General features: G+C 49.7%; 1 long non-coding RNA gene across 1 annotated transcript; it reads right to left on the bottom strand.

Moving 5' to 3' along the window:
• Positions 1-5,994: 5,994 nt before the first annotated feature.
• Positions 5,995-7,755, bottom strand: LOC309621896. The gene is made up of 2 exons (XR_014240321.1): positions 7,527-7,755; positions 5,995-6,639 (listed from the first exon to the last, which is right to left on the bottom strand). It is a non-coding gene; the product is annotated as an uncharacterized lncRNA (long non-coding RNA).
• Positions 7,756-9,700: the final 1,945 nt, after the last annotated feature.

Raw genomic sequence — 9,700 nt, forward strand, 5'->3', positions numbered from 1 at the left:
GGAAACCTAAGTCTCCCAAGGAAGAGTGCAGTGTGTTGCCCTACACTCAGCATACACAGAGTGACTGGGAAAGGTTTCCGGGCCTGGATGTTTCTTAGCACCCTAGTGGAGCCTGCCGGAACTAGGTGTTCTTGCAGGGAATAGGGTGCCCACGCGAGGTCCTCGGTGTCTTGAAACCTTACTAACCTTAAAAGAAAACAGACCTAAAGCTAATGCTTCAAGCACTCTGCTCCAATCTTCCTCTTCGGCAGGCTATTCGAGGCTTTACCTTGAGGAAAGGACTCACGTCACGTTTCCTTTTAGTTCTAGACCGTCTCAGGAGGAGCTCCCTCCCAGGCTATGAAAGCACCCTGTTTATGTAGAGAACACTCGTGCCCTTCCCAAAGCACTGCCTACAGTGAATAAAGACCCGTCCTAAAACTGTTATTTAGGTAGATTTAAGGCAGCATGAATTGAGCATTCAAAATGGGAAGGCAAGTCCTGTGCCATCAGGTCCCCTTTTCCAGCGAACACGCAGCCTACCTCCTTGTGATTTCTACTAAGTAAATATACACTCAGGCTACACACTGGTCCCTTCCCTGAATAACGTTTTCTTGGCACGGAGTTCTCCGTGTAGCCAACTGCCTCTCCCAAGGAACGCTCTAGGTACGCTATCGGGGCTTAGCTTCTTCTAAAACCCCGCAGTGTAAGAGGAAGAACTGTGCTGTGGTTAAGGCAGGAACGCAAGCCGACTTTCTCCTGTAAGTATGGGGTCTTAAGGTATGACTCTGTACGAGGAATGCAAAGCAGTTTTGGTTTCTCAGTGCCGCTCAGCCTAGGGCTATGAGGCAGATTTGCATGACATGTAGGACGTGAGAGAACAGATTTCCTGGAGCTGTTGGAGTGCTGAGGAAACCTAGGTCTCCCAAAGAAGAGTGCAGTGTGTTGCCCTACACTCAGCATACACAGAGTGACTGGGAAAGGTTTCCGGGCCTGGATGTTTCTTAGCAGCCTAGTGGAGCCGGCCGGTACTAGGTGTTCTTGCAGGGAATAGGGTGCCCACGCGAGGTCCTCGGTGTCCTGAAAGCTTACTAACCTTAAAAGAAAACAGACCTAAAGCTAATGCTTCAAGGACTCTGCTCCAAGCATCCGCTTCTGCAGGCTATTCGAGGCTTTAACTTGAGGAAAGGACTCACGTCACGTTTCCTTTTAGCTCTAGAGCGTCTCAGGAGGAGCTCCCACGCAGGCTATGAAAGCACCCTGTTGATGTAGAGAACACTCGTTTCCTTCCCAGAGCCCTGCCTACAGTGACTAGAGACCCATCCTAAAACTGTTTTTTAGGTAGTTTCAAGGCAGCATGAATGGAGCACTCAAAATGGGAAAGCAAGGCCTGCGCCATCAGGTCCCCGTTTCCAGCGAACACGCAGCCTACCTCCTTGCGATTTCTCCAAGTAAATATACACTCTAGCTACACACTGGTCCCTTCCCTGAATAACGTTTTCTTGGCACGGAGTTCTTCGTGTAGCCAACTGCCTCTTCCAAGGAACGCTCTAGGTACGCTATCGGGGCTTAGCTTCTTCTAAAATCCTGCAGTGTAAGAGGAAAAACTGTGCTTTGGTTACAGCAGGAACGCAAGCCGACTTTCTCCTGTAAGTATGGGTCTTAAGGTTTGACTCTGTACGAGGAATGCGAAGCAGTTTTGGTTCCTCAGTGCCGCTCAGCCTAGGGCTATGAGGCAGATTTGCATGACATGAAGAACGGGAGAAAACAGATTTCCTGGAGCTGCTGGAGTGCTGAGGAAACCTAGGTCTCCCAAGGAAGAGTGCAGTGTGTTGCCCTACACTCAGCATACACAGAGTGACTGGGAAAGGTTTCCGGGCCTGGATGTTTCTTAGCAGCCTAGTGGAGCCTGCCGGAACTAGGTGTTCTTGCAGGGAATAGGGTGCCCACGCGAGGTCCTCGGTGTCTTGAAACCTTACTAACCTTAAAAGAAAACAGACCTAAAGCTAATGCTTCAAGCACTCTGCTCCAATCTTCCTCTTCGGCAGGCTATTTGAGGCTTTACCTTGAGGAAAGGACTCACGTCACGTTTCCTTTTAGTTCTAGAGCGTCTCAGGAGGAGCTCCCTCCCAGGCTATGAAAGCACCCTGTTGATGTAGAGAACACTCGTGCCCTTCCCAAAGCACTGCCTACAGTGAATAAAGACCCGTCCTAAAACTGTTATTTAGGTAGATTTAAGGCAGCATGAATTGAGCATTCAAAATGGGAAGGCAAGTCCTGTGCCATCAGGGCCCCTTTTCCAGCGAACACGCAGCCTACCTCCTTGTGATTTCTACTAAGTAAATATACACTCAGGCTACACACTGGTCCCTTCCCTGAATAACGTTTTCTTGGCACGGAGTTCTCCGTGTAGTCCACTGCCTCTCCCAAGGAACGCTCTAGGTACGCTATCGGGGCTTAGCTTCTTCTAAAACCCCGCAGTGTAAGAGGAAGAACTGTGCTGTGGTTAAGGCAGGAACGCAAGCCGACTTTCTCCTGTAAGTATGGGGTCTTAAGGTATGACTCTGTACGAGGAATGCAAAGCAGTTTTGGTTTCTCAGTGCCGCTCAGCCTAGGGCTATGAGGCAGATTTGCATGACATGTTGGACGTGAGAGAACAGATTTCCTGGAGCTGTTGGAGTGCTGAGGAAACCTAGGTCTCCCAAGGAAGAGTGCAGTGTGTTGCCCTACACTCAGCATTCACAGAGTGACTGGGAAAGGTTTCCGGGCCTGGATGTTTCTTAGCAGCCTAGTGGAGCCTGCCGGAACTAGGTGTTCTTGCAGGGAATAGGGTGCCCACGCGAGGTCCTCGGTGTCTTGAAACCTTACTAACCTTAAAAGAAAACAGACCTAAAGCTAATGCTTCAAGGACTCTGCTCCAAGCTTCCGCTTCGGCAGGCTATTCAAGGCTTTACCTTGAGGAAAGGATTCACGTCCAGTTTCCTTTTAGCTCTAGAGCGTCTCAGAAGGAGCTCCCACCCAGGCTATGAAAGCACCCTGTTGATGTAGAGAACACTCGTTCCCTTCCCACAGCCCTGCCTTCAGTGACTAGAGACCCATCCTAAAACTGTTTTTTAGGTAGTTTCAAGGCAGCATGAATGGAGCACTCAAAATGGGAAAGCAAGGCCTGCGCCATCAGGTCCCCGTTTCCAGCGAACACGCAGCCTACCTCCTTGCGATTTCTCCAAGTAAATATACACTCTAGCTACACACTGGTCCCTTCCCTGAATAACGTTTTCTTGGCACGGAGTTCTTCGTGTAGCCAACTGCCTCTTCCAAGGAACGCTCTAGGTACGCTATCGGGGCTTAGCTTCTTCTAAAATCCTGCAGTGTAAGAGGAAAAACTGTGCTTTGGTTACAGCAGGAACGCAAGCCGACTTTCTCCTGTAAGTATGGGTCTTAAGGTTTGACTCTGTACGAGGAATGCGAAGCAGTTTTGGTTCCTCAGTGCCGCTCAGCCTAGGGCTATGAGGCAGATTTGCATGACATGAAGAACGGGAGAAAACAGATTTCCTGGAGCTGCTGGAGTGCTGAGGAAACCTAGGTCTCCCAAGGAAGAGTGCAGTGTGTTGCCCTACACTCAGCATACACAGAGTGACTGGGAAAGGTTTCCGGGCCTGGATGTTTCTTAGCAGCCTAGTGGAGCCTGCCGGAACTAGGTGTTCTTGCAGGGAATAGGGTGCCCACGCGAGGTCCTCGGTGTCTTGAAACCTTACTAACCTTAAAAGAAAACAGACCTAAAGCTAATGCTTCAAGCACTCTGCTCCAATCTTCCTCTTCGGCAGGCTATTTGAGGCTTTACCTTGAGGAAAGGACTCACGTCACGTTTCCTTTTAGTTCTAGAGCGTCTCAGGAGGAGCTCCCTCCCAGGCTATGAAAGCACCCTGTTGATGTAGAGAACACTCGTGCCCTTCCCAAAGCACTGCCTACAGTGAATAAAGACCCGTCCTAAAACTGTTATTTAGGTAGATTTAAGGCAGCATGAATTGAGCATTCAAAATGGGAAGGCAAGTCCTGTGCCATCAGGGCCCCTTTTCCAGCGAACACGCAGCCTACCTCCTTGTGATTTCTACTAAGTAAATATACACTCAGGCTACACACTGGTCCCTTCCCTGAATAACGTTTTCTTGGCACGGAGTTCTCCGTGTAGTCAACTGCCTCTCCCAAGGAACGCTCTAGGTACGCTATCGGGGCTTAGCTTCTTCTAAAACCCCGCAGTGTAAGAGGAAGAACTGTGCTGTGGTTAAGGCAGGAACGCAAGCCGACTTTCTCCTGTAAGTATGGGGTCTTAAGGTATGACTCTGTACGAGGAATGCAAAGCAGTTTTGGTTTCTCAGTGCCGCTCAGCCTAGGGCTATGAGGCAGATTTGCATGACATGTTGGACGTGAGAGAACAGATTTCCTGGAGCTGTTGGAGTGCTGAGGAAACCTAGGTCTCCCAAGGAAGAGTGCAGTGTGTTGCCCTACACTCAGCATTCACAGAGTGACTGGGAAAGGTTTCCGGGCCTGGATGTTTCTTAGCAGCCTAGTGGAGCCTGCCGGAACTAGGTGTTCTTGCAGGGAATAGGGTGCCCACGCGAGGTCCTCGGTGTCTTGAAACCTTACTAACCTTAAAAGAAAACAGACCTAAAGCTAATGCTTCAAGGACTCTGCTCCAAGCTTCCGCTTCGGCAGGCTATTCAAGGCTTTACCTTGAGGAAAGGATTCACGTCCAGTTTCCTTTTAGCTCTAGAGCGTCTCAGAAGGAGCTCCCACCCAGGCTATGAAAGCACCCTGTTGATGTAGAGAACACTCGTTCCCTTCCCACAGCCCTGCCTTCAGTGACTAGAGACCCGTCCTAAAACTGTTTTTTAGGTAGTTTCAAGGCAGCATGAATGGAGTATTCAAAATGGGAAGGAAAGGCCTGTGCCATCAGGTCCCCTTTTCCAGCGAACACGCAGCCTACCTCCTTGTGATTTCTCCAAGTAAATATACACTCTAGCTACACACTGGTCCCTTCCCTGAATAACGTTACCTTGGCAAGGAATTCTCCGTGTAGCCAACTGCCTCTCCCAAGGAACGCTCTAGGTACGCTATCGGGGCTTAGCTTCTTCTAAAACCCTGCAGTGTAAGAGGAAGAACTGTGCTGTGGTTAAGGCAGGAACGCAAGCCGACTTTCTCCTGTAAGTATGGGATCTTAAGGTATGACTCTGTACGAGGAAGGCAAAGCAGTTTTGGTTTCTCAGTGCCGCTCAGACTAGGGCTATGAGGCATATTTGCATGACATGTAGGAGGTGAGAGAACAGATTTCCTGGAGCTGTTGGAGTGCTGAAGAAATCCAGCTCTCCCAAGGAAGAGTGCAGTGTGTTGCCCTACACTCAGCATACACAGAGTGACTGGGAAAGGTTTCCGGGCCTGGATGTTTCTTAGCAGCCTAGTGGAGCCGGCCGGTACTAGGTGTTCTTGCAGGGAATAGGGTACCTACGCGAGGTCCTCGGTGTCCTGAAAGCTTACTAACCTTAAAAGAAAACAGACCTAAAGCTAATGCTTCAAGCACTCTGCTCCAATCTTCCTCTTCGGCAGGCTATTCGAGGCTTTACCTTGAGGAAAGGACTCACGTCACGTTTCCTTTTAGTTCTAGACAGTCTCAGGAGGAGCTCCCTCCCAGGCTATGAAAGCACCCTGTTGATGTAGAGAACACTCGTTTCCTTCACAAAGCCCTGCCTACAGTGAGTAGAGACCCGTCCTAAAACTGTTATTTAGGTAGTTTCAAGGCAGCATGAATGGAGCATTCAAAATGGGAAGGCAAGGCCTGTGCCATCAGGTCCCCGTTTCCGGCGAACACGCAGCCTACCTCCGTGAGATTTCTACTAAGTAAATATACACTCTAGCTACACACTGGTCCCTTCCGTGAATAACGTTACCTTGGCACGGTGTTCTCCGTGTAGCCAACTGCCTCTCCCAAGGAACGCACTAGGTACGCTATCGGGGCTTAGCTTCTTCTAAAACCCTGCAGTATAAGAGGAACATCTGTGTGGTGGTTAAGGCAGGAACGCAAGCTGACTTTCTCCTGTAAGTATGGGGTCTTAAGGTATGACTCTGTACAAGGAATGCGAAGCAGTTTTGGTTCCTCAGTGCCGCTCAGCCTAGGGCTATGAGGCAGATTGGCATGACATGTAGGACGTGAGAGAACAGATTTCCTGGAGCTGTTGGAGTGCTGAGGAAACCTAGATCTCCCAAGGAAGAGTGCAGTGTGTTGCCCTACACTCAGCATACACAGAGTGACTGGGAAAGTTTTCCGGGCCTGGATGTTTCTTAGCAGCCTAGTGGAGCCGGCCGGTACTAGGTGTTCTTGCAGGGAATAGGGTGCCCACGCGAGGTCCTCGGTATCCTGAAAGCTTACTAACCTTAAAAGAAAACTGACCTAAAGCTAATGCTTCAAGGACTGTGCTCCAAGCTTCCGCTTCGGCAGACTATTCGAGGCTTTAACTTGGGGAAAGGACTCACGTCACGTTTCCTTTTAGCTCTAGAGCGTCTCAGGAGGAGCTCCCACGCAGGCTATGAAAGCACCCTGTTGATGTAGAGAACACTCGTTCCCTTCCCAGAGCCCTGCCTACAGTGACTAGAGACCCGTCCTAAAACCTTTTTTTAGATAGTTTCAAGGCAGCATGAATGGAGCATTCAAAATGGGAAAGCAAGGCCTGTGCCATCAGGTCCCCGTTTCCAGCGAACACGCAGCCTACCTCCTTGCAATTTCTCCAAGTAATTATACACTCTAGCTACACACTGGTCCCTTCTCTGAATAATGTTTTCTTGGCACGGAGTTCTTCGTGTAGCCAACTGCCTCTTCCAAGGAACGCTCTAGGTACGCTATCGGGGCTTAGCTTCTTCTAAAATCCTGCAGTGTAAGAGGAAAAACTGTGCTTTGGTTACAGCAGGAACACAATCCGACTTTCTCCTGTAAGTATGGGTCTTAAGGTTTGACTCTGTACGAGGAAGGCAAAGCAGTTTTGGTTTCTCAGTGCCGCTCAGACTAGGGCTATGAGGCATATTTGCATGACATGTAGGAGGTGAGAGAACAGATTTCCTGGAGCTGTTGGAGTGCTGAAGAAATCCAGCTCTCCCAAGGAAGAGTGCAGTGTGTTGCCCTACACTCAGCATACACAGAGTGACTGGGAAAGGTTTCCGGGCCTGGATGTTTCTTAGCAGCCTAGTGGAGCCGGCCGGTACTAGGTGTTCTTGCAGGGAATAGGGTGCTCACGCGAGGTCCTCGGTGTCTTGAAACCTTACTAACCTTAAAAGAAAACAGACCTAAAGCTAATGCTTCAAGCACTCTGCTCCAAGCTTCCGCTTCGGCAGGCTATTCGAGGCTTTACCTTGAGGAAAGGTCTCACGTCAAGTTTCCTTTTAGCTCTAGAGCGTCTCAGGAGCAGCTCCCTCCCAGGCTATGAAAGCACCCTGTTGATGTAGAGAACACTCGTGCCCTTCACAAAGCCCTCCCTACAGTGACTAGAGACCTGTCCTAAAACTGTTATTTAGGTAGTTTCAAGGCAGCATGAATGGAGCATTCAAAATGGGAAGGCAAGGCCTGTGCCATCAGGTCCCCGTTTCCGGCGAACACGCAGCCTACCTCCTTGTGATTTCTACTAAGTAAATATACACTCTAGCTACACACTGGTCCCTTTCCTGAATAAAGTTTTCTTGGCACGGAGTTCTCTGTGTAGCCAACTGCCTCTCCCAAAGAACGCTCTAGGTACGCTACCGGGTTTTAGCTTCTTCTAAAACCCTGCAGTGTAAGAGGAAGAACTGTCTGTGCTCTGGTTAAGGCAGGAATGCAAGCCGGCTTTCTCCTGTATGTATGGGGTCTTAAGGTATGACTCTGTACGAGGAATGCAAAGCAGTTTTGGTTTCTCAGTGCCGCTCAGCCTAGGGCTATGAGGCAGATTTGCATGACATGTAGGACGTGAGAGAACAGATTTCCTGGAGATGTTGGAGTGCTGAGGAAACCTAGGTCTCCCAAGGAAGAGTGCAGTGTGTTGCCCTACACTCAGCATACACAGAGTGACTGGGAAAGGTTTCCAGGCCTGGATGTTTCTTAGCAGCCTAGTGGAGCCTGCCGGAACTAAGTGTTCTTGCAGGGAATAGGGTGCCCACGCGAGGTCCTCGGTGTCTTGAAACCTTACTAACCTTAAAAGAAAACAGACCTAAAGCTAATGCTTCAAGCACTCTGCTCCTAGCTTCCGCTTCTGCAGGCTATTCGAGGCTTTACCTTGAGGAAAGGACTCAAGTCAAGTTTCCTTTTAGCTCTAGAGCGTCTCAGGAGGAGCTCCCTCCCAGGATATGAAAGCACCCTGATGATGTAGAGAACACTCGTGCCCTTCCCAGAGCCCTGCCTACAGTGACTAGAGACCCGTCTTAAAACTGTTTTTTAGGTAGTTTCAAGGCAGCATGAATGGGGCATTCAAAATGGGAAAGCAAGGCCTGCGCCATCAGGTCCCCGTTTCCAGCGAACACGCAGCCTACCTCCTTGTGATTTCTCCAAGTAAATATACACTCAGGCTACACACTGGTCCCTTCCCTGAATAACGTTTTCTTGGCACGGAGTTCTTCGTGTAGCCACCTGCCTCTCCCAAGGAACGCTCTAGGTACGCTATCGGGGCTTAGCTTCTTCTAAAACCCTGCAGTGTAAGAGGAAGAACTGTGCTGTGGTTAAGGCAGGAATGCAAGCCAACTTTCTCCTGTAAGTATGGGGTCTTAAGGTATGACTCTGTACGAGGAATGCAAATCAGTTTTGGTTTCTCAGTGCCGCTCAGCTTAGGGCTATGAATCAGATTTGCATGACATGTAGGACGTGAGAGAACAGATTTCCTGGAGCTGTTGTAGTGCTGAGGAAACCTAGGTCTCCCAAGGAAGAGTGCAGTGTGTTGCCCTACACTCAGCATTCACAGAGTGACTGGGAAAGTTTTCCGGGCCTGGATGTTTCTTAGCAGCCTAGTGGAGCCTGCCGTTACTAGGTGTTCTTGCAGGGAATAGTGTGCCCTCGCGAGGTCCTCGGTGTCTTGAAACCTTACTAACCTAAAAAGAAAACAGACCTAAAGCTAATGCTTCAAGGACTCTGCTCCAAGCTTCCGCTTCGGCAGGCTATTCAAGGCTTATCCTTGAGGAAAGGACTCACGTCAAGTTTCGTTATAGCTCTAGAGCGTCTCAGGAGGAGCTCCCACCCAGGCAATGAAAGCACCGTGTTGATGTAGAGAACACTCGTTCCCTTCCCACAGCCCTGCCTACAGTGACTAGAGACCCGTCCTAAAACTGTTTTTTAGGTAGTTTCAAGGCAGCATGAATGGAGCATTCAAAATGGGAAAGCAAGGCCTGTGCCATCAGGTCCCCGTTTCCGGCGAACACGCAGCCTACCTCCTTGTGATTTCTCCAAGTAAATATACACTCTAGCTACACACTGGTCCCTTCCCTGAATAACGTTTTCTTGGCACAGAGTTCTCCGTGTAGCCTACTGCCTTTCCCAAGGAAAGCTCTAGGTACGCTATCGGGGCTTAGCTTCTTCTAACACCCTGCAGTGTAAGAGGAAGAACTGTGCTGTGGTTAAGGCAGGAACGCAAGCCGACTTTACCCTGTAAGTATGGGGTCTTAAGGTATGACTCTGTACGAGGAATGCAAAGCAGTTTTGGTTTCTCAGTGCCGCTCAGCC

Source organism: Balaenoptera borealis (assembly GCF_965194805.1).
Source record: "Balaenoptera borealis genome assembly, contig: HAP1_SCAFFOLD_1125, whole genome shotgun sequence".
In the NCBI taxonomy this organism is placed as follows: Eukaryota; Metazoa; Chordata; class Mammalia; order Artiodactyla; family Balaenopteridae; genus Balaenoptera; species Balaenoptera borealis.